The sequence below is a fragment of the Sus scrofa genome, chromosome 16 (genome assembly GCF_000003025.6).
Source record: "Sus scrofa isolate TJ Tabasco breed Duroc chromosome 16, Sscrofa11.1, whole genome shotgun sequence".
Lineage (NCBI taxonomy): Eukaryota > Metazoa > Chordata > Mammalia > Artiodactyla > Suidae > Sus > Sus scrofa.
In genome coordinates, this window is record NC_010458.4 from 67,092,982 (window position 1) to 67,116,149 (window position 23,168).

Sequence of the window (23,168 nt, forward strand, 5' to 3'; positions counted from 1 at the left end):
AGGATTTGAATTATACTCTGAATGTCTGCAAGTCTGCTGGAAAGCAAAACAATATTCCACGTTAGGTGACTCCCTGAAATATTTCCAAATGTGGCATGGTGATCTCAGATACTTTCTACAGTAGTTTCAAACCTAATATATCATCATAATTTATCTTCAAAGATTGCTGCAGAATACTTCATGTACCATTCATTATGATGAAGTTTTGCTGAGAGCTGGGTTCTAAAGCCATCAGATTAGGTTTAAATTAAACTTTGGTTCTTTTTTGTTCAACATGTAAGCAATACAACATTATTTGTTTGTAAAAAGACAGAGGCTATTTCTAAATAGAGGGAAGACAATGTGTACGTTTTTATATTTCTTAGGTCATTACAATGGATACATTTAATTTTTTATTGTGTCAAACTAAGACATAAAGGCATGGATCAAGGTATCCAGCATTTGTTTAGGACCTGCTAAGTATGAAAAGGATTTTCAAACTTAAGGTTGCAAATGAAACAGTTCTTTGTAATGTCAAAATAACTTTCTACACCCACATCAGAATATTATTATTCAGCATCAGAACTGGTCATGACATTCTATGGGCCAATCTTTCATTTTCATTTATGAAATCTGGGATCAAAGTGGAGGCTCACACATCACTTGCTATCTAACTCTGTTAATTATTCTGAAATCATGGGAAACTGGATGTCTAAGTAAGGTCTCAGTAAGACCTCGAGATTTATACAGAAGTAGCTAAAACTCACCAAATCATAAAAATCCAATCTAATTAATTAATCTTTTATATTGATTTCTACTAGAATTGCACACAAACCTTATAACAAATTAAAGCAATCAATAAGAACTTTGGGTGAACTCATAAACTACATTTTGCTTGGGAAAACGTGTTGAGCATTATCAGAAAAATACCATTTAATCCAACATGGTTTTGCCTTTCTTTGAACTATGAAGATTTATAAGAAAAGACAGATAGAGGAGAAAAAATTTAACATAAACAATAGTGGGCCCTCCCTGAGTTCCTCAAGGAAACGTTATGCAAAGGCTTGTGTTTATTCTGTATCAACTATGAAACTGCTTTATGAAAAAGAAATAAAGCAAGCGCTCTCTTTTACTAGACAAAGCACCTGCATTGCCGAGGACAACAGAACTTCACGTCATGCTGCTGAGCAAACAAGCATCAACATTATTTTACATGCGTGACTACTTAAAGATTTCTCACCAGCTGCTAGACTCTGGATGTATCCAGAGTCTAGAGTCACCAAACATCTCACAATATATAGAACTATTTCACAGAAGAAATACATTTGGACAATAGCTTCCTCAAGTATAGAATAATCAAAAATTGTACAAGCGTCTGTCAACAATATCAACAAGTTCCAAGAAATCAAATCAACCATGTTCCCTCCAGAATATTACACACTCTGTCACATGAAAGAGCAAGCTCAAAGTCTTTATTTGCATCTGGAGAACAAATTTATCACTGGATGGAGTTACAACACTTTAGTCAACTGAAGTTGGGGTAAAATGATAGTGGGCTATATATTCGCAACTTTTCATTTTCTTCCACTTATATTACCAAGGAAAGACACTCAACACTAGAAAAAAATTCTGGGCACAACATTTTTTTTTTCTTTTTGGGGCTGCACCTGTGGCATATGGAAGTTGCCAGGCTAGGGGTCGAATTGGAGATTCAGCCTATGACACAGCCACAGCAACACAGGATCCAAGCCACATCTGTGAACTACACCTCAGCTCACAGCAATGCTGGATCCTTAATTCACTGAGCAAGGCCAGGGATTGAACCAGCATCCTCATGGTTACCAGTCAGGTTTGTTAACACTAAACCACAACAGGAACTCCCACAGAATTTTTTTTAAAAAGAACCTTAACTATTTCTACAGCATTTATTCCACAAATATTTACTGAATATGTGCTAGGATTATTCAAAGTCCTAATAATAATAGATTTATGAATACGATGAAGAGAAATAAAAATGTGATGAGGCTGTAAACTCTCATTACTTACACTATAGATAACATCAAGTTCTATACACAATATCTCATACAGAGCTAGAACAAGAGGCAGAGAGTGAGACAGAGACAGAAAGTTGGAGACACCACTGAGTAGGTCATCCTCTACATTTGCAAAAATTCTAATTTATTCAAATAATTTATGGCTCTATTCCAAGATAATGTTTGAATCTTTTTTATCTATTATATTTTGGATATGATTTTCAAAATACTTCTAAAATATAGAGCCTCAAGGTTTGAATTTTAGCTAAAAGCTACAATGTCTTTTGGCAAATGTGCCAAACTGGTGAAAAATACTGTTGCATAATTTAAATAATTAAAGCATGTTTACCGAAATGGCACAATGGTAGACTTACTTTCACTTTCAAATATAAAAACATTTGTTTCAAACATAAACATTTGTAAGTACCTTAAAGGAGAAATAAGGATGCATCAGTGGAGAACTTCTCTAGTTCAGGCAAAGGTATATACCTATACTCTAACATCACCTCTGTGCTATTAAGATTCTCTCTATCAGACCTGTAGCTTTCCCTGGCTTTCAACATTTTCCTCTTCCACTCATGACACACCCATGCAATAAGAGCTGACTCAAAATCAGAGATTTCACTCTATGGACCTTTGAAGATTTCATCCTGTGTACCTTGTATTGATGAGCTAGAAATGACACTTGCTGCATCATGTTCAGTCAAAGCCTCAACAGGCCAATCTATGATCTGAACACCATTTTTCTGAATACAGTTAGATTATTTTTAGGACTTTGCCTCTAAAAGCAAGGTAGGGTGTGGCAGTCTTTGCCCTATCTATAGTGTACATGATAGTTTGAAAGAAAACAAAAGGTATTTAAAGAATTTCTTTTTTGAAAAATCTCAATTCCCAGCAGAGCATAGTTTTACATCATCCTCTTCCTTGTAGGTTGTCCAACTAATACTTGTAAAATGATTTTTTAAAGTGATTTACCAATTCCTATGTTTTTAAAGTTGGGATTTTGATCTAACAAGCACAGAGAAAAGCACTATTACAACAGGGAAAAATGAAGAGACCAAATAATTAGATATGAGAATGAAAAACATTCTTGGATTTCTAACATCAAAAGGAAGAGCTTCTATACGTAATAATGGGTGAAATCGTGAGCCACTATAGAGAAGAGTATGGAGGTTCCTTAAAAAACTAAAAATACAACTACTATATGATCTAGCAATCTTACTCCTGGGTATATAGCTGGGGAAAACCATAATTCAAAAAAGATATTCACCCCAATTTTCAATGCAGCTCTATGTACAATAGCCAAGACATGGAAACAACTTAAATGTCCACTGACAGAGAAATGGATGAAGATGCAGTGCATATATACAATGGAATTTTACTCAGCCATAAAGAAAAATAAAATAATACTATTCACAGCAACATGGACGGACCTAGAGATTTTAATACAAAGTGAAGTAGGTCAGATGGAGAAAGACAATATCATATGATATCAATTATATGGTTTAAAAATGATACAAATGAACTTATTTACAAAACAGAAACAGAATCAACAGATTAAAATCAAACTATTGTTACCAAATGGGAAATGTGGTGGGAGGGGTAAATTAGGAGTTTGGGATTAATGCGTATACACTACTATATATAAAATAGATAACCACAAGGACTTATATATAGCACAGGGAAATCTATTCAATATTATGTAATAACCTATGAGGAAAAAGATTTTGAGAAATTTAAAATAAACAGAATCACTTTGCTATAAACATGAAACTAACACATTATAAATCAACTTCACTTTGGTAAAAAAGAAGTAAAGATTCCTAAGGCTATTTTACGGTTAAAAAAAATAAATAATACATACACTCACAAAGACACATACTAAACACATCTACTAATCACCTGAACATGTTTCTCATCTTCTTGATGATGAAGCATTTGACACTTCCAGGAGATAACATGATGATAAAGTGTAAAAAAACATATGCCTTTCCATGCCTTTTCTATTTTAAGCAATCCTATTCTTTGGTGGCTTTCTAAGGAGGTGAGACAGAAAGTGTCTTGTCTTTGGCTCTCAATTGATTAGCATGATAACTAACTTGTAGTGATACTTAACCTAGGAAAATTCTCATGTGAACAACTTAGCAGAAAGAAGTGTTGCCTTCGATCTTCCCCATCATTTCTGTGCTATTTTTCTTCAGTAATAAGTCAAAGTATCATTTGTGGATTTCTTTTGCTCCAGTTAGGGCTTTACAGATTAGAAAGAAGTGAAGAGTCCAAGTACATATATCTATGTGTAACAGATCATATGCAAATGTAATTGTTCGTGAAGCAAAGTATTCTTACAAAAATCTTTACCACATAGACAAAAATAAAGTTAAAACTGACAATCTTTCCCCTATACATACTAACATAAAAAGCAAGTGGGGTATTGTTATCTATTGCTGCATAACAAATTACTACAAACTTAGTGCTTTAAAAACAACACACATTTATTATCTCACAGTTATTGATCAGAGAGTTGCAGAGCGTGACTGAGTTCCTTTGCTTCATCATCAATCCTTAGAGAATGTTACAAAGTTATATGTCAACAGATTGAACAATCTAGAAGAAATGATTACATTTCTAGAAACATATACTCATTTAAGACTAAATCAGAAAGACACAATCTCAACAAACTGATCACTAATAGTGAAATTGAATTAGTAATCATAAATCTCCCAGCAAACAAAAGCCCAGAACTAGACGGCTTCACAGGTGGATTCTATCCAATACATGTAAAACAGAGCTAAAGTAATCATTTTCAAGTTATTCCAAAAATCGAAGAGGAGACATTCCCAAATTCACTCTGAGGCTTTAACTACCCTGACACTAAAATCAAACAAACACTACAAAACAATGAAAATTGTGGCTCAATTTAACTGATGAATATAGATGCAAACATCCTCAAAAATATATTACCAAATTTAATTTAACAATTATAGGTAGACATATACCATTATCAAGTAGACTTGATTTCAGACATGCAAGGTTTCACTACCCACAAATCAATCAATGAGAAACATCATATTAACCAAAAAAAATGAAAAATAAATAAATCATGTGATCATTTCATTAGTGGATGCAGAAAAAGCTTTGGACAAAGTTCAACATTCATCCATGATAAAAACTCTCATCAAATTTGGTATAGAGGAAACATTTCTCAAAATAGTAAGGCCATATACAACAAACCCACAACTAGCATCACACACATGGTGAAAATATGCAAGTTTTTGTTCCAAAATTAGGAACAAGACAAGGATACCCACTCTAGACTCTTCTATTAACATAGTGCTATTAGAAGTCCTAGTCATAGCAATCAGACAAGACACAGAAATAAAATACATCCAAAATGAAAGGGAAATAAAACTGTCAATATTTGCAGATCATATGACACTATATATAAAAACCTAACATTTTTACCAAAAAAAAGAAACTATTAGAACTAATAAATGAACTCACTAAAGTTTCAGAATATAAAATTAATATACAGGATTCAGTTGCTTTTCCATACACTAATAATAAATATCAGAAAGAGAAAGCAATAAAACAATCCATTTAATTTTTATAACAACTAACCAATGAGGTGAAAGACCTGCACCCTGAAAACTGAAAAATATTGATAAAGGAGTTCCCATCATGGCACAGTGGAAGCGAATCTGACTAGGAGGCATGAGGTTGTGGGTTTGATCCAGTGTTGCCATGAGCTGTGGTGTAGGTTGCAGATGTGGCTTGAATCTAGCATTGCTGTGGCACTGGCATAGGCTGGCAGCAACAGCTCCAATTAGACCCGTAGCCTGGGAACTTCCACTTGCTGTGTGGATGCAGCCCTAAAAAGACCAAAAAAAAAAAAAAAAAAGGAATACTGAGGCAGAAAACTGAAGATGATATAAATAAATGGAAAGATATCTCCAGTTTACAGACTGGAAGAATTACACCATTAAAATGTCCAAAATATCCAAATCAATCTACAGATTTAATGCAACAGCTATCAAAATAGCCATGAGTTTTTGATAGTATTAGACAAATAATCATAAAATGTATATGGAACCAAAAAGACCAGGACTTTCCAAAACAATCTAGGGAAAAATGAAAAAAGGTGGAGGTATAACACTCTGGGACATCAGCTACACTACAAAGTTACAGTAATCAAAACTGCATGGTACTGGCACAAAGGCAACAGAACAGAGGGCCCAGGAATAAACACACAAACTTATGATCAATTAATCTATGACAAAGGAAACAGGAATATAGAATGGAGAAAAGACATTCTCTTCAGTAAGTGATATTGGGAAAACTGGACAGCTATATGTAAAATGATGAAATTAGAACATTTTCTCACACCATATACAAAAAAATAAACTCAAAGTGAATTAAAGACTTAAATATAAGACCAAAAACCCATAAAACTCCTAGAAAAAACATAGGCAGTCTTTCACATAAATTATAGCAATTTTTTTTGGCTCTGTTTCCTAAGACAAAGAAAACAAAAGCAAAAATACAACTGAGACCTAATTAAACTTAAAAGCTTTTACACAGCAAAAGACACCATTGATAAAACAAAAAGACAACCTATTGAATGGGAGAAAATATTCACGAATGATATGATTTATAAGAGATTAATATCCAAAATATATAAACAATTCATACAATTCAGTAAGAGAAAAACAAACAGCAAGATTAAAAAATGGGCCAAAGACCAAAATAGACATTTTTCTAAAGACATACACATAGCCATCAGGTACATGAAAATTTGCTCAACATCCCTAATCATCAGAGAAATAAATCAAAACTGTAATGATGTATCACTTCACAAATATCTTTTCACGTGCCTATTGGTCTCATTTATACCTTCTTTGAAAAATGCATTTTTAATCATTTCTCCATTTAAATTACTTTCATTACTTTGTTATTATAGTTCTTTATGTATTCTATATACAAGTTCCTTTTCACAGTATGATTTACAGTATTTTTTCCCATTCTGGGTTAGTCTTTTTGTTTTCTTCACAGTATCTTTTAAAGCACAAAAATTTAAATTTTGACTACGACCATTTATCTATTTTTAAGTGCTGTGTTTTGATGTTTTACCTAAGAAACTATTTCCTAATTAAAGGTATCCCTATGTTGTCTTCTAAGATCTTTATAGTTTTAGCTCTTATATTTAGATATCTGATGCATTCTGTGTTCTTGTATATGGTATGAAGTATGATTCCAACTTCATTCTTCTCATGTGGATATCCACTTGTTCCAGCATAATATGTTGAAGAGACTATTCTTTCACCAAAAAATTACCTTGGCACTCCTGTCAAAGATCAGCTGACTGTAACTGTACAAATTCATTTTGAGACTATAAATCTATTGATATAGATGTGTAACTTTAACTATGAAGAACAGCTTTCTAGTATTGGAACAGCTTTATAGTAAATTTTTTAAAGAGAAAATGTGATACTTCCAACTTTGTTATCCTTTATCAAGATTTTTTTATAATTTAGAACATATTGTTACTTATAAAGATTTAAATTGAAATGTTCTAAACACTTCAATCAAAACAGATTTGAAGAATATACTAAAACTTATCCAACACAATTGTATGCCGCTTATAAGAAATTCACTTCAAATCCAATGACAAAGATAAACTGAAAGCAAAGGATGGAAAAAAGATATAATGTATAAACATTAATCCAAAAACAAAAACTGGCTTTATCAATATTTGATAAAATTGATTTCAGAGCAAAGAAATTTACTAGAGACCAAGAGGGGCAATATCTTTTGAAAGAAAAATTAATCCACCAGAAAATCATAACAATCATAAATAAGTAGGCACCAAACAATAAAGCTTCAGAATACATAAGACAAAACTGATAGAATTAAAAAGATGAAATTGACAAATCCATAATTACAGCATTCAACACCTCCCTATCAGCAATTTATAGAACTATTTACAGAAAACCAGTGAGGACATACATGCTCTGAACAATGTGATGGAACAAAATCTAACTGATGTATATAGAACATTCTACCTAACAACAGTGGCATAGACTTTTTTTTTTTTTTTCAAGTGATGATGGAACATTCACCAAGATGCAACATTTAATGAGGGATAAAACAAGTCTCAACAAATTTAAAATAACTGATCAAGTTTAGAGTATATTCTATGACTATAATGGAATTAGACTAAAAATCAGTAATATAATGAAAACAAAAAAATCTCAAAAAAACCTGTGCAAATTAAATAATATAATTCTGAACAATCTAGGAGTCAAAGAACTTCCAGGAATTATTAAAAATAGAAGAGTTCCCATTGTGGCTCAATGGTAACAAACCCGACTGTATTCATGAGGACACCGGTTCATCCCTGGCCTCACTCAGTGGGTTAAAGATTTGGTGTTGCCGTGATCTGCCATGTTGTTACAGATGCAGCTCAGATCTGGCACTGCTGTGGCTGTGAAGTAGACAGGTGGCTACAGTTCTGATTTAACCTCTAGTCTGGGAATTTTCCTATGCTGCAGATATGGCCCTAAAAATACGAAAAACAAAACAAAACCAAAACAGAGATAAATGAAAGCAAAGAGAGCATATCAAAATATAGGTTATAGCTTAGACAGTGCTGAGAAGAAAATTTATAGAAATTAATGCTTACATTGAAAATGATGGAAGAATTCAGGTCAATAACATAGCTTCCCATTTCAAAAACCTAGAAATAGAAGAGCAAAAAACCCTCAAAACAAACAAAAGAAAGGAAACAATAGACAAGAGAAAAATCAATGAAACTGAAAACAGGAAAGCAATAGAGGAAAATCTAAAAAACTCCTTCAAATAAGTCAGTATAATTTATAAACCTCTAGAAAAATTGATAAAAGTAAAAATGGAGAAAAAAATCACCGATACTAAAAAAAAAAAAAAAAAAAAAAAAAAAAAAAAAAAAAAAAGAAACCAGAGTTCCCTTTATGGTTCAGTGGATAACAAACCCAACAAGTATCCACGAGAACACAGGATCAATCCCTTGCCTTGTTAGTTGGTTAAGGATCCAGTGTTGCTGTCGCTGTGGCGTAGGCCATCAGCTACAGCTCTGATTCAAACTCTAGTCTGAGAACCTCTATATGCCATGGGTGTGGCCCTAAAAAGACAAAAGACCAAAAAAGAAAAAATAAGAAACTAAGCATATCATTACAAATCCTGTGGCCCTGCGGTAATTGAAAAAGTAAAAGAATACTACAAAAGATTTTACAGTCATAAATTTGACAGTTTAGAAGAAATGGATCAGTATGTGCAAAACCACCAACTACCTAGGGTAGGTATAATAATAGACCCCTAAAATGTCAACATCATAATTCTGGGAAACTATGCATATGTTATATTATATGCCAAATGGGACTTTGCACTAATGTATTAAAGTAACCAGTCTTAAGATGGAAAGGGCATCCTGAATTGATCCATGAATTATCCAGGTGGGCTCAGTCTAATCACATTAATTTGTAGAAAGGGGAAAAGGTTTCCCAGCTGTGCTCAGAGAACCAGAGAGAGAGCAGCATAATAAAGATTTAGCCTAGTGTTGCTGGTTTTGCCCCAAGTCAACAAAACCTGGCCTTTTCTAGACGCTGGGAAAGTAAGGTAACACATGCTTCCCTGGTCTTCCAGAAAGGAACTCAGCCCTGCCAAGCACCTTGGTCTAAGTCCAGTGAGGCACACATTACACTATGACCTCTAAAAATATAACATAATATATTTGTATTGTTTTCAACCACTGTTTATGGTAATTTGTTACAGCAGAATAGAAAACTAATACACTACCAAAATATAACCAAGATGAAAGAGACTATGAGAAAAGCCCTAAACCATTTGAATTGAATACATAATTTAAATGCTCTCGATAAAGTTATCTCAGGTCCAGATGGTTTCACTTGGGAATTCTACCACATATTTTAAGAGGAATAGCAATTTTACATAATCTCTTACAGAAAATAGATGTGAGAATACGTCAACTTATTTTATGAGGCCAGTGTCACCCTGACACCAAAATCAAAGTTCAAAAAAAGAATAACAGAAGAAAAACTACAGAACAATATCTCTCATAAACACAGATATAAAAATTCTCAATAAAACATTAACCAACTCTAACAATATGTAAAACAAATTAACATACCATAACCAAGTGACATTTATTTCAAGTATGCAAGGCAGATTCAATGTTCAAAAAAAAATCAATGTAATCAAGTATACAAAAAAAGATAAAGAAGAAAAAAAATGATCATTCCAATGGACAGATAAAGAGCATGTGAGGAGTTCCCATCATGGCTCAGTGGTAATGAAGCCGACTAGGATCCATGACAAGGCAAGTTTGCTCCCTAACCTTGCTCAGTGGGTTAAGGATCCAGCGTTGCGTGAGCTGTGGTGGCTCGCAGATGCAGCTCAGATCTAGTATTGCTGTGGCTGTGGTGTAGGCGGGCAGCTACGGCTCTGATTCGACCCCATTCATAGACCGGTGGCAACAGCTCCAACTAGACCTCCATATGCCATGGGTGCAGCCCTAAAAAAGACCAAAAGAAAAAAGGAAAAAAAAAAAAAAAAAAAGCATTTGACAAAATACAATATCCATTCCCAAGGGAAAAAAACCAGAAAGTTAGGAATAAAGGGAACTCACTTCAATTTGATAAAGAGCATCAACCAAAAAAAAATTCTTATCTAACAGCATACTTAGTAGTCAAACACTTAAATGCTCTCCCATCAAGTTGAACACAGCCCTGAAAGTTATAGCTACAGCAATGCAAGTATAAAAGAAATAAAGAGCAGACAGTTTACAAAGAAAGAGAGAAAACTATCTTTATAAATGACAGCATTGTCAACATAGAAAATCTCAAGGAAATGTACAAAAAAATCATATAATAAGTGAATTCAGTAAGTTTATAGATTATAAGATCTACACACAAAAAACAATTACAGAGTTCCTGTTATGGCTCAGGGGTTAACAAATCCAACTAGGAACCATGAAGTTGTGGGCCTCACTCAGTGGGTTAAGGATCCGGTGTTGCCACGAACTGTGGTGTACGTCACAGATGCGGCTCGAGTCTGGCACTGCTGTGGCTCTGGTGTAGACTGGTGGCAACAGCTTGATTAGACCCTAGCCTGGGAACCTCCATATGCCATGGTATGGCCCTAAAAAGATAGAAAAGGCAAAAAAAAATTACATTTCTACATACTAACAATTTATAGGCAGAAACCAAAATGAAACATATACCACCATCCACAAATACTCCAAAGAACAAATACTTAGGCTAAACTGATAATGCAGTTATCTGTACACCAAAAATTACAAAGTGCTGACAAAGAAATTAAAGACATCTAAATTAATGAAAAAGCATAGTGTATTCATGGATGGGGCTATTCAATATAGGAAAGATGTCATTTCTCTCCAAATTTATCTGTAGGTTTAAGGCAATGCCTATCAAAACTTCAAGCAAGGATGGAGTTTTTGACTTTTTGTTTTTCATTTTTTGAAAAAAACAGACAAGCTTATTCTAAAATTGAGTTGAAAAGACATAGGCTCTTAAGTACCTAAAGCAATCCTGACAATGAAAAATGAAGTAGGAATAGGTGCAGTTCCTCGAGCTGACCTTCAGGCTTCAGATACGGCTGCAGAAGTCATGGCAATGTGGTACTCCTAGGGGACAGGCACACAGATGACTAGCATCGCATAGAGGACACAGAAATAGATGCACAGAAATGTCCTCAACTGATTTGTGACAAAGGCCCAAAACCAATCCAATGGAGGAAATAGAGCCTTTTCAACCAGTTTTACTGGAACACCTGAAGATCCACAGGGAAAAAGCGTATCTTGACCTAAACCTTATACCTCAGACCAAAATTAACTCACAAAGACTGAAATGTGAAACGACTCTGTAAAACTTTTAGGGAAAAGGGGAGGAAAACATTGGACAGTATTAGGACAGGAATTCTTAATTTTATACCAAAAGCACAAGCCACAAGAGGAAAAAACTGGTAAACTGGGCTTCATTAAAATGAACCCTTTTAGCCTTTGGAATGGACAAGCAAGGAGATCCTGCTGTATAGCACTGGGAACCATACCTAGTCACTTATGATGGAGCATGATAATGCGAGAAAAAACAATGTGTGCGTGTGTGTAAATTAACCCCTTCAGTTCAGTGAAATTCCATGTGAAGAGGGTTGAAAGACAAGGTACACATGAGAAAATATTTGCAAACAACATATCCAATGAAAGATTAGCTATCTTGAATATATAAAAAGTCTATACTCAATAGTAAAATAAAACAGACAATACAATCGGAAAAAGGGCAAAAGAGATAAACAGACATGTCACCAAAGATGATGCAGGTGGCAGACAAGCAAATGAAAAGAAGTTCAGTATCATGATCCATTAGGAAAACACAAAACCACAATGAGACAACACTATACACCTATCAGATTTCTAAAATTAAAAAACAAAACAAAACAGTGACACCACCAAATGCTGGCAAGGATGCCGAGGATCTGGATCACTCATACATTGCTGGTGGGATTTTAAATTAGCACGGCTGCTTTGGAAAACCAGCTCTGCAGGTTTTTTTGGTTTTGTTTTTAATTCAACATGCAACTATCATATGACCCAACAACCGTACTCCTGGACATTTATTCCATTTATGTATCCTTTGCATATTCCAAGCAAATGAAAACTTCTGTTCATAAAAACACCAGTACATGAATATTCATAGTGGCTATATTTGTGATGGCTATAAACTGGAATCTGTCCAGCAGTCTTCCATGGAATGAATGGTTAAACAAACCATGGTTCATGCATACCATGGAAAACAATGCAGTGATAAAAAGAAACAACCTGATACATGAAACAACTTGGATGAATCTATAGGAAATTATGTGGAATTAAAGCTGATCACAAAACATCACATGCTGGATGATTCAACTGATATGACACTTTTGAAATAACATTTTTAGAAAAGGCAAACAGGATAGTGCTTGTCAGAGGCAGGAGTGGCTACAGTTATAAAAGGGCAACATGAAGGCAATCGGGGGGTTGAAACTTAAGTATCTTGCCTATGAAGGTGACACATGAATCTACCCAGGTAATAAAGCTGTATAGAATTAGTACACAAACATGCAGGTACACACAAGTACAAGTAAACTGCAGAAATATGAATAATATTGGTAGCGTGTATCAATGTCAATATCCTCCTTGTGAATTACACTATAGTTTTGCAAAATACTCCTGTGGAGTGAAACTGGAAAAAGTATATAAGGAATCTTTCTGCATTACTTCTTACAACTATATGTGAATTTATGGTTATCTTAATAAATTTTTCAATCAAAGAAACATAGTAAAGATAGTAGAGCAAGATGCTCCAAGAGAGATGAGCCCAGAAAATTTTCTCTTCTACTGCCTTCCCTAGAGTTTGGCATTTCCCTTGCATAAGAAAAGAGTGTCTGGGGTGGGGGTGTTGTTTTTTTGTTTGGTTTTGTCAAGGCTGGAAAAGATAACCAAAGTTTACATAAGAAGGTACTGTTTAAATGCTAGTGAGAAGTTAATCTTTCTAACTTCTAAATGCTGGTTGCCTTTTAGATGCTTTGCTCTGAGTCCAAACCACAGAATTCTCAGAAATAATGTCAAAACACAGAATATCCACAGCCAGTCTTCTGACTAGGAACAGATGATGACCTGGCTGAGAAGGACCTTGAGCCCACAGTAAGGCTAGGACAAAGAGAGATGGGATTGCAGGAGAGGCCAATTCTTCAAGAGTACAAGTGGCTGGGGTCGGGGGCTGAGGAGTCTGTAAAGCCAATAAAGATTTTAAAACCATATTGGGAAGGTTGAAAGGAAAGCCTCTGCTGACCTAGAGTGGTGTGTGTCTAAGTGCGGCTGACCTAGAGCAGTGTGTGTCTAAGTGCAGGAAGGACTAGATCATAAGCCCCAAGGGGCGAAGGTGAGGGCTCTGCAACATGTGGAGTGAAGGAATGGCACCTGGAGACAAAATGACTAGGACACAGAAGACACTCTCAAATCCGTACTGCTCTGGACTAGAGAGCTTGAGTAGAAATATTGATCCTAAAGAAGAGAATAAATCAAATATTCCCTGGGATGTATTGGGGCCTTATTGCTAACTACAGGGATATTTTGTCACGGAATTGTCCTTCTTCCATCCCCCTAAGAAGCAAAGAGGATTGGGATTAGAAAAGTCAGTTACTGGGAATAGAAGGACATGGGCAATAATTGATTGTGCCCTGAGCTATCAACCTGGGGGGGCTTCCTGGAGCCCTGACATCTGAGATGGGTCTTCAGGAATAGGAAGGAGTTTGCTAAATGGTGACTTATTCTTTCTACTTCTTTTCAGCTCAGGAAATTGAAGCCAAATATTCTCCGAGAGAAGTCCCAATAAAGCCACACATCTCATCTGAAATTTAATTGGCTTCAGTCCCCTCAAGATCCAGAAGAGGGCACAAGGAGGGAGGGAGGGGATAGAGAAAAGCAATTATCCAGGTGTTTTCACAGACATTTTCTTCCTTCCACCTTTTCCCTGTCATACATAATCTCATCATGTAGATATTGTATCTTCCCATTGGCAAACAAAATGTTTAGACTCAGAGAAGGGAAAATGACTCAGTGAAGCCTGCATGGTCTGAGATAGAAGAAGATTTAAAACACAGGCTGGGCTCCCATTTTTTCCAACACCACCGTAATGTGACTGTGATGGATATGTCCTTATGGGAAGGAACAGATCACAGGAGCGATGCACAGTTCACAACCAGAGTGGGCCAAATGGGTACCGAAAGGACAGAGCAACCTCAAGGCCCCAAGAGCAGGAAAACGGGAAAAAGAGGCAACAACACTGAGAACTGCTGAAGATGAGCTTCACTTCTGTTGCAATTCAGTCAAGGCATTCTTTTCCATCAAGAATTATGATCAAGTGCTTAAGATAGATCCCAGAAGCACAAATCTAAGGAGTCAATATTGCATTTGAATACATCAATGTAGGGTGGAAAAGTGAGCAGGTTTTGAACAGGTTTCAAAACCTGGTTCTTCTGGGAACTTAGCAGTACCTGGTTTCCTCTATAAACCATCACTCAACCTCTTGGCCCCTTCTTATTCCACCCACTGCCTGAGAAATCCACTTCAAGCAGGCTTTATCCATCTTCATAATGGTACAAACTCATAGCATCTTACCTTGGGCCCTTGACATATACTTGGTGTGAGTACCTGCCACTCTGACACGGACACCGTGGTGGGAGAACCCAGTGGGAATCCCCTTGGCACTCAGAAATATATAATTCAGAAGTCGGTGCAGGGCAACAGTCAATAAATAAAGGTTTCCCTTTCATCCCCAAGGTGGACGGTTTTAAGATGCATTTCCTAAGACTATCCCACCAGCAAACTCAAACAACAGATGTCCTCATGGTGTCCAACCACATATTGGTTCTCTCTTTCACCCCTTGTTACTCCACTTGTGCTTCAGGCAATCATTTCTCAGAAAACTACCTTTGTCTCAGTGCTGCTTTCAGGAGACGTCAGCCCAAGAAACTAGCTATGTGACTTGAACAACTTACTTAATCTGATACATTTTCCCAAAACGCCAAATGGAATTAATAATTATATTTCTCCCACAGGCTCAGAAGTATTAAAGAGGCATTGCATGTAAATCATTTGGCCTGGCGTTGAGTCCATGGTAGTTGGTGAATGGACAGAAGTTATTTAATTCCCTGTTCCCTCTGTAAAGTCATTTCACATCTTCTATGGAAGCCAAGGACCAACATCAGAGAGTGTTTCCAACAAATGCCCACGTGGGAGCTATGACACACCCTATTGAAAAAATGTTTGCGGTTGATTACCCAGATACATACTGTCCAAGTTCAGAGTGGCCCTTTATTGTAAAACCTATAAAGGTTTTAATAAAATCAAAATACCTGAAAGGTGAGAATAAATTGGAGAAGAGTAGGATTATCTATTGCTTATATAATATCTGCATTAAATCATCAAGAAGTGCCAAATACCAAACTTTATTGCATAGCCAGCTACCAATGTTAAGCAAGTCTACAGACAGGTTTCAGATTTTGACATTGCTTCAGGAGAATGTCTATTTTTCTCACTTTCATCTTCCTGAGATTTCTAAGAAATTCTATTGAATTCCCCTTTCGTATGGAGGGGTTTATTTTGAACTGAATAGGGTGGTAAAGTTTTATACTACACAGTACATAAAATTATGGTAAATGAAGCACCTATTTGGGAGAGCAAAAATGAAGACTATTCTCAGGAACTCTTAGAAAGAAATTAAAAAAAGAAAGCAAGAAAAAAACTGCAGTAAAAGGGGAAAGAAAAAATCTCCCTGCTGCTTTAAGGTGAAAACACACAGAGGAAGAAGAAGACTGTACAAGAGGAAATCTATGAATTTTCAAGCAACCACAACAAAACAGAATGCTGCAGAATGACCTCACTGATTTTCCAAAGGCTCTAAATCTCTCCATGTTTAAGGACACAGACCACAAAAAAGAGTTCTGCTGAGTTTCTAAACAAGCTTATTTCTTTTTTCTTTCTTTCTTTTTTTTTTTTAACTTTATACTGCCACAGCTGTGGCATACGTCAGAGCTACAGCTGAGGCCTATGCCACATCCATGGCAACACTGGATCCTTAACCCACTGAGCGAGGCCAGAGAGCAAACCCTCGTCCTCAGAGACAATGTCAGGTCCTTATTTCATTTACAATGAAATAACTCCTTATTTAATTTTAAAACAAGTACTTGAAGCCAACATAAGTTCTACCGGTCTCTGATATTTTGCACATCAAAAGGACAAATCTGGAAAAGATTTCAGATTTCAAGTAGTGAAACCAATAGGTACAAGGGTCTGTCTGTGCAGAAGCCCCGAAGTCTACAGGGCTTTTGAATTGCTATTTAGACTATCATAAAAGTCAGTAGTTTAAACCTGGAGATGACTTACCGGTTGAAAATGGTGAAAATGGGAGTTCCCACTGTGGCTCAGCAGAAATGAATCCGACTAGTATCGATGACATGTGGGTTCGATCTCTGGCCTTGCTCAGCGGGTTAAGGACCCAGCACTGCCGTGAGCTGTGGTGTAGGTCACAGAAGCAGCTGGGATCCTGAGTTTCTGTGGCTGTGATGTAGGTCAGCTGCCACAGCTCTGATTGAACCTTTAGCCTGGGAAATTCCATATGAGGCAGGTATGGCCCTAAAAAGCAAAAAAAAAAAAAAAAAAAAAAGCGGAAAGAAAATGAAAGAAGGGAAGGGAAGAAGGAAGGAAGGAAGGAACGAATGAAGGAAGAAAGAAAGAAAACGGTGAAAATGAACATGATCCAGTGCACTCTTCAAATTACTCTGACCAGCCATGATCTCATTAACTCTGCCTGTGAGATTTTCTCTACCAAACATGTGGTACTGTTCTTAACTACTGTCACCCCAACACCCATCTTAATCACTTCAAATCTGGATTACAAAGGGCTCTTAATAAAGCTTCCTAGATCACCACTCTTCTTTCTACTCCCCACAATCCATCAGAAATCCCACTCTCATATTATCATTGCACAGTAGCAACAGGCTAGAGACCTTGGGAAATGAGATAATACACAGGAGACAGACCATCTCATCCTAACTTTACCATCTATACCCTCCTGACACTTTCTACAAGCCAAGCTCTTTAATTTCACTCATGAAATTAGAAAAAGGAGAGGTAGCGGTATTATGTCCCTATCTGGTGGAATTTTACAGTTGAAGAGGCATCTCAGACCACTGCAGAGGGAGAGGAAGGCTGAGAAAGGAAGACAATGGTTTTAACAATACATTTTTTGTTGCAGTATAGTCGACATATAACATTTTATCAGTTTCAGGTGTACAACACAATGATTTCTTATGCATTTATCAAAGATGTTTTTAGGAGTTCCTGTCATGGCTCAGTGGTTAATGAATCTGACTAGGAACCATGAAGTTGCGGGTTCGATGCCTGGCCTCACTCAGTGGGTTAAGGATCCAGCATTACCCTGAGCTGTGGTGCAGGTTGCAGTCACGCCTCGGATCCTGCATTGCTGTGGCTGTGGCATAGGCCGGCGGCTTCGGCTCAGATTAGATCCCTAGCCTGGGAACCTCCATATGCTGCAGATGCAGCCCTAGAAAAAGCCGAAAAAAAAATGTTTTTAAAGAAAGAATTCTATCAGTTAATAAAAAGTTAAAACCCCGGAATAAATTCTACCAAATGTCTTTCAGCTGCAATATTCTATGATGGCCTTATTCCATAAGACAATTTGATGTGGCTCAGAAGAGCACCCCGGCACCTGACCCCAAATCTGCCAGATCATCTATGAATGATCCAGGTAACCCAGTGGCCCCTCTTACTTTTCCTTTACATTCAAAATTAATTTCCCCTGTGCCTACTTTTCTATTTCTTACCAATTATTTAATAGCAATTCTGCACTGTTCTTCAATTACCAGCTGGTAGAACCAAATTTATACTCCAATTCTCACTTTTTAGTACTACTCCCTGAAAATAGCTTTATTTTTACTCAGTATTGCAGGTCATTAACATCCATGCAGTGGGTTTATTTTTAGATGCTTCCCTCCCAACCTTTAAGGCAGAAACTAAAACTATTTGGAACTTTATTTCAAATGATACCAGTTCTATTCCATGAATTTCAATACATCCTTCAGGCAGCCATATTGGGTTTCTCTGGTCCACAAGAGCAGTTTGGTAGTGCAGGAGTATAATAAAATATAGCTATAAAGCACCTGTAATCTACTAAATATAACATACATGTGCTAGCTTCCCCTAGCCTCAATTATTAGATAAGGGAAATTTCCTGGCAAATAATGCCCTTTTTTTTTTTTACTTCTTCCGCTATATATGTTGAAAATACCAAGTTCATAAACTAGCAGTTGAGTTCAGATGTGAGAAAATCATCTTTCTAGCTCTGCTATTCTGAGGAAAGATTTACTTTCACCTTCTAGGGTCAAGCCTGAGAACAAGTAAATCCTGAAAGCAATCAAGAAAAAAGCCTATAGGAAGCAGACACAGGACCTTACAGATTTCATTAACCCTCTTCTCTGTGTCTTTTCCCCAGGTTTCGTGTGTGTGTTTATTTTTTATATTTTTTTATACTTATTTTCTTTTTTGGCTGCCCCGTGGCCTATGGAATTCCCAAGCCAGGGATCAGTCCCAGCCGCAGTTCTGACCTACACTGAAGCGGCAGCAACTTCCTTTTAACCCTCTGTGTGGGGATGAGAACAGAACTTCTGTCCTGATGCTACTAAGATGACTTCGATCCATTGCACCACAGCAAAAATTCCTTGAGTTTTTATTTATTTATTTTTTTAAACTCTCAGGTCCTCAGCTAAAGGCAAGCTTTGAGTAATAAGAGAAATCAGGCACAGCCTATACAGTTTGTAATAATATGGATGAACCCTTGGAAAATTTTAGCAAGAAAAGGTGTTTTTTTTGCAGAAATTATAATTTTTCTTTTTATGGTTGTATCTATGGCATACGGAAGTTCCTGGGCAAGGGGTCGAATCAGAGCTGCAGCTGCAGCAACAGCCATGACCATGGCTATACTAGATCCAAGCCCCATCTGTGACCTACGCTAGGCCAAGGATCAAACCCACCTCCTCACGTACACTATATGGGGTTCCTAATCTCCTGAGCCTTGACAAGAACTCCCAGAAATCACAATTCCTTCAGACATTTGTATAGGCTATTTTATTTTCTACTGTAAATAGCCACACAAATTGAAAATGTGTTTATAAGACTAGCTTTTTGGTTTAGATGAGGATGAAGTCTTGAAATGCAGAGATTTTAAATAAATTTTCCTGGGAGTTCAGGCATAAAGACACAGGGAGCCAGCTGACCCAGCAGTAGGAACTGGCCATGTTAGACTGAGGGAAATACAGCATGGACACACCTATCAGTGGCCCTGTCTTACAGCTCTGTTTTGTTTCCAAAAATAGCAATGCCCGTTTTCTGCTACATCAGTTAAACACACTTCATCATCAAAATTCTTATAATGCGGAATAATCCTTCCTTTCCCAGTCTTTATACTTATTGCAACTAGATTATGTACATTAAAATTAAGGAGTTCCCTTTGTGGCTCGGCAGTTAACGAACCCGACTAGGATCCATGAGGATAAGGGTTCCACCCTTGGCCTTGCTCAGCGGGTTAAGGATCCAGGATTGCCGTGAGCTGTGGTGTAGGTCGCAGACGCAGTTCGGATCCTGCGTTTCTTTGTCGGTGGTGTAGGTGTGTAGGCTGGCTGCTACAGCTCCAATTCGACCCCTAGCCTGGGAACTTCCATATGCCAGGGGCGTGGCCCTAAAAAGCAAAAAGCAAAAATAAATAATAAAATAAAACAACTCTGTTGAGGCTACACTTGAATTCACCTTGAGCCCCATCATGTCACCCCCAACTCAAAACAAACTTATTGATCTTACTCCCTTTTCTATTTATTCAATCAATATATTCCAGCATTAGGAGGTGGATTAGTGGGTTAAGAACACAACATAATCTCCATGATAATGTGGGTTTGATTCCTGGCCTCTCTCAGTGGGTTAAGGATCTGGCATTGCTGCAAGCTGTGGTGTAGGTCACAGATGAGGCCTGGATCTGGCTTGGCTGTGGCGGAAGCTGGCAGCTTCAGCTCCAATTTGACCCCTAGCCCAGAAAGTTTTATATGCTGCAGGTGCAGCCTTAAAAAGAAAAAGGGCAAGAAAAAAAATATAATCCAGAATTAACGAAGCTATACAATTTTCCCTGCCTCATTCTCTATATACCCAGTCTCATTAATTCAGCTCCTAAGAAGTCTCTATAAAACTTTATCCAAAAAAGCCCCTAAATATTTGAAGAACCTTAGATACCATCTAAACCATCCAAACAATACTCTCTTCTACCATCTTACTTGGATGCTACAGTCCTCTAGCCTTGAAGACAGAAATATCCTCTTAGCTGTTCTAAACCATCTTGACAACCAAGTTATCCAAAACACTGATTCCAAAAAAATCTTAGTGGATTTCAGTTCTTATCAGATACCATTCCTGCTCAAAATTTTTCAACAAGCACCTCCATGAATAAAGATTTACACCCACACTACTAGGCATGGCATTGAAGACTGGTGGGATCCAACCCTCAGTTTCCCATCTATCTTCATTTTCCGCTGCTTCTATTCCTGCCTTCTCCCCCTCCACCTCCCTCATCCTCCAGGAAGTTATGTAAGAAGGCAACTGGACTGCTTGATGCTCTGAAACTCTAACCTTTACAAATCACTTAAAAACCCTGGGCTAATATTTCTTGATAATTATTCTGTAGCAAGAGCTTCTGTTTTATATAGGATTTTATCCACTAACCCAGGAGCAACTTGGGAGAATGTTTGACCAGGTCAGTTTTGTGATAAACACATGCATAAAGATAATTGATGGTTTGAGAGTATTTCAGCACTTCTTTGGGAAAAAGGGTCAAATCTGGGGTCCATTAACAGCTAAAAAGGAGAAGGTGAGAGAAAATATAAAAATTCAGCAAAGTGGGAAACAATTCATAGATTGAGTTAAATGGCAGGTGTGGATATTTTGTTTTCTACTGACAACCACAAGAACAATTTCTATTTAATGCATATGTACTCTTTCTAGGCACTGATAAACCTGCAAATTGGCATTGTTGTATTCTGTTTTACAAAAGAGAACTTCAGGCTAAAGAAGCCAAACCGCTTTGTCAATGCTGCATCACAGCTAAGTGGCAGGTCTGCAATGTGGACCTAACTGCGTTTTCTGCAAAGCCTGTGGGGCATTAAGTCACTGTAGTCTCTTACCTTTCACAAGTCACAGGGTCACTGGCAACACACACCTATGAAGATATCCAAATCCAGGTAGTGCTCTCATCTAGCAGAGTCTGATATTTGCGGCAAGCTTGTGGTTCTAAGGTGCCTTTTCTGACCCAAGTTTAAAATCTCTTGACTCAAGATTTGCCAATCTTTTCTCCCCACCTCTCAAGTCTTTAGTTCTGAAGCTGCATTCTTGCAAGGGACCAACAAAGCCACTTCTTGTGGCGTAAGTTTGCTTAGCAGAGGAGGAAAGTAAATAAACTTGTCTTCCCCTTCCCAGTTTTTCTCCTCTCTCTTCTCTCTTTGCTGGGAAAGTGCTTTAATTAACTTGTCTTCCTCTAATCTGGACTTGGTTTTGCTTGTTAAGCTGAGTCACTTTCAGCTGGGCTAATGATCACTGGCCTCTCTCTCAAAACAACAACTTTGTTGATTTTAAAAATAAGATACACACTTGTGGAACTTCAGAAATTATAGGCAGCACGAAGAAAATAAAAATCGCCTATAACCAACTACTATTATATTGCACAGAATATACTTCTAACAGTTTTTCTATGCATAGGCAGTATATACTTTAAAAATAACTTTTCTTATAGAATATCTCAAAAATATACAAAAGGAGGCAGACTAGTACAAAGAATCCAATACACCCATCACTCTGCACAATCAGTAAGTAATTCATGGCCAAACTTATTTTCATCTAGGCTGCTTCCCAGTTTCCCCCTTGCTCCAGGTTATTTTGAAGCCATCCTGGACGTCACAGCATTTCAACTAGAAAGAGTCCATTATGTATTTTTATAAAATAAATGAGCTGTTCACTAGTCATAATCTAATAGCATCTCTCACCTAGAAATGTAGCAACACCTCATTCATATCATTAAATATCCATATTTAATATTCACGTTTCTACCCTCACAAATTTTTTCTTGGTTAATTGTTCGAATCAGGATAAAGTTGAGGTCCACATCTTGAAACGGGCTGGCTTGTCTCTCAAATCTTTCCTCTTCAAAGTGCAGTCAAGGGAGCAGCAGCTTGGGCATCACCTGAGCACTGGTTAGAAATGCAGAACCTTGCCCTGCCCCAGCCCACCCGACCCAGACTGCCTCAGCCAGAATCTGCACTGGAACAAGAGCCCAGATGACTCACATGTACTGTAATTAAAGCTTGAAGCTCATCTGTTTTGTCTCTTTTAATCTAGAGTTCCCCGACTCTCTCTTGCTTCAACTTCTTTTCTTCAAAAATCGTCTCAGAAGAAACTAAGTCTGTCTCCTTGAGTTTCTCACAGCATAGCTAATA

At 37.0% G+C, this 23,168-nt stretch overlaps 1 protein-coding gene across 2 annotated transcripts in view; it reads right to left on the reverse strand.

Moving 5' to 3' along the window:
- The window catches only part of SGCD (sarcoglycan delta), a 1,033,728-nt gene that overhangs the window by 645,000 nt on the left and 365,560 nt on the right, over positions 1-23,168 (reverse strand). The window contains exon 1 of one of the 2 annotated variants that reach the window (XM_021076526.1): positions 21,864-22,168. The exons of the other annotated variant lie outside the window; for it this stretch is intronic. The gene's annotated coding sequence lies outside the window, so the exon portion shown is untranslated. Of the gene's footprint in view, positions 1-21,863; positions 22,169-23,168 lie in introns of those variants that run through there. 2 annotated transcript variants of the gene reach the window in all.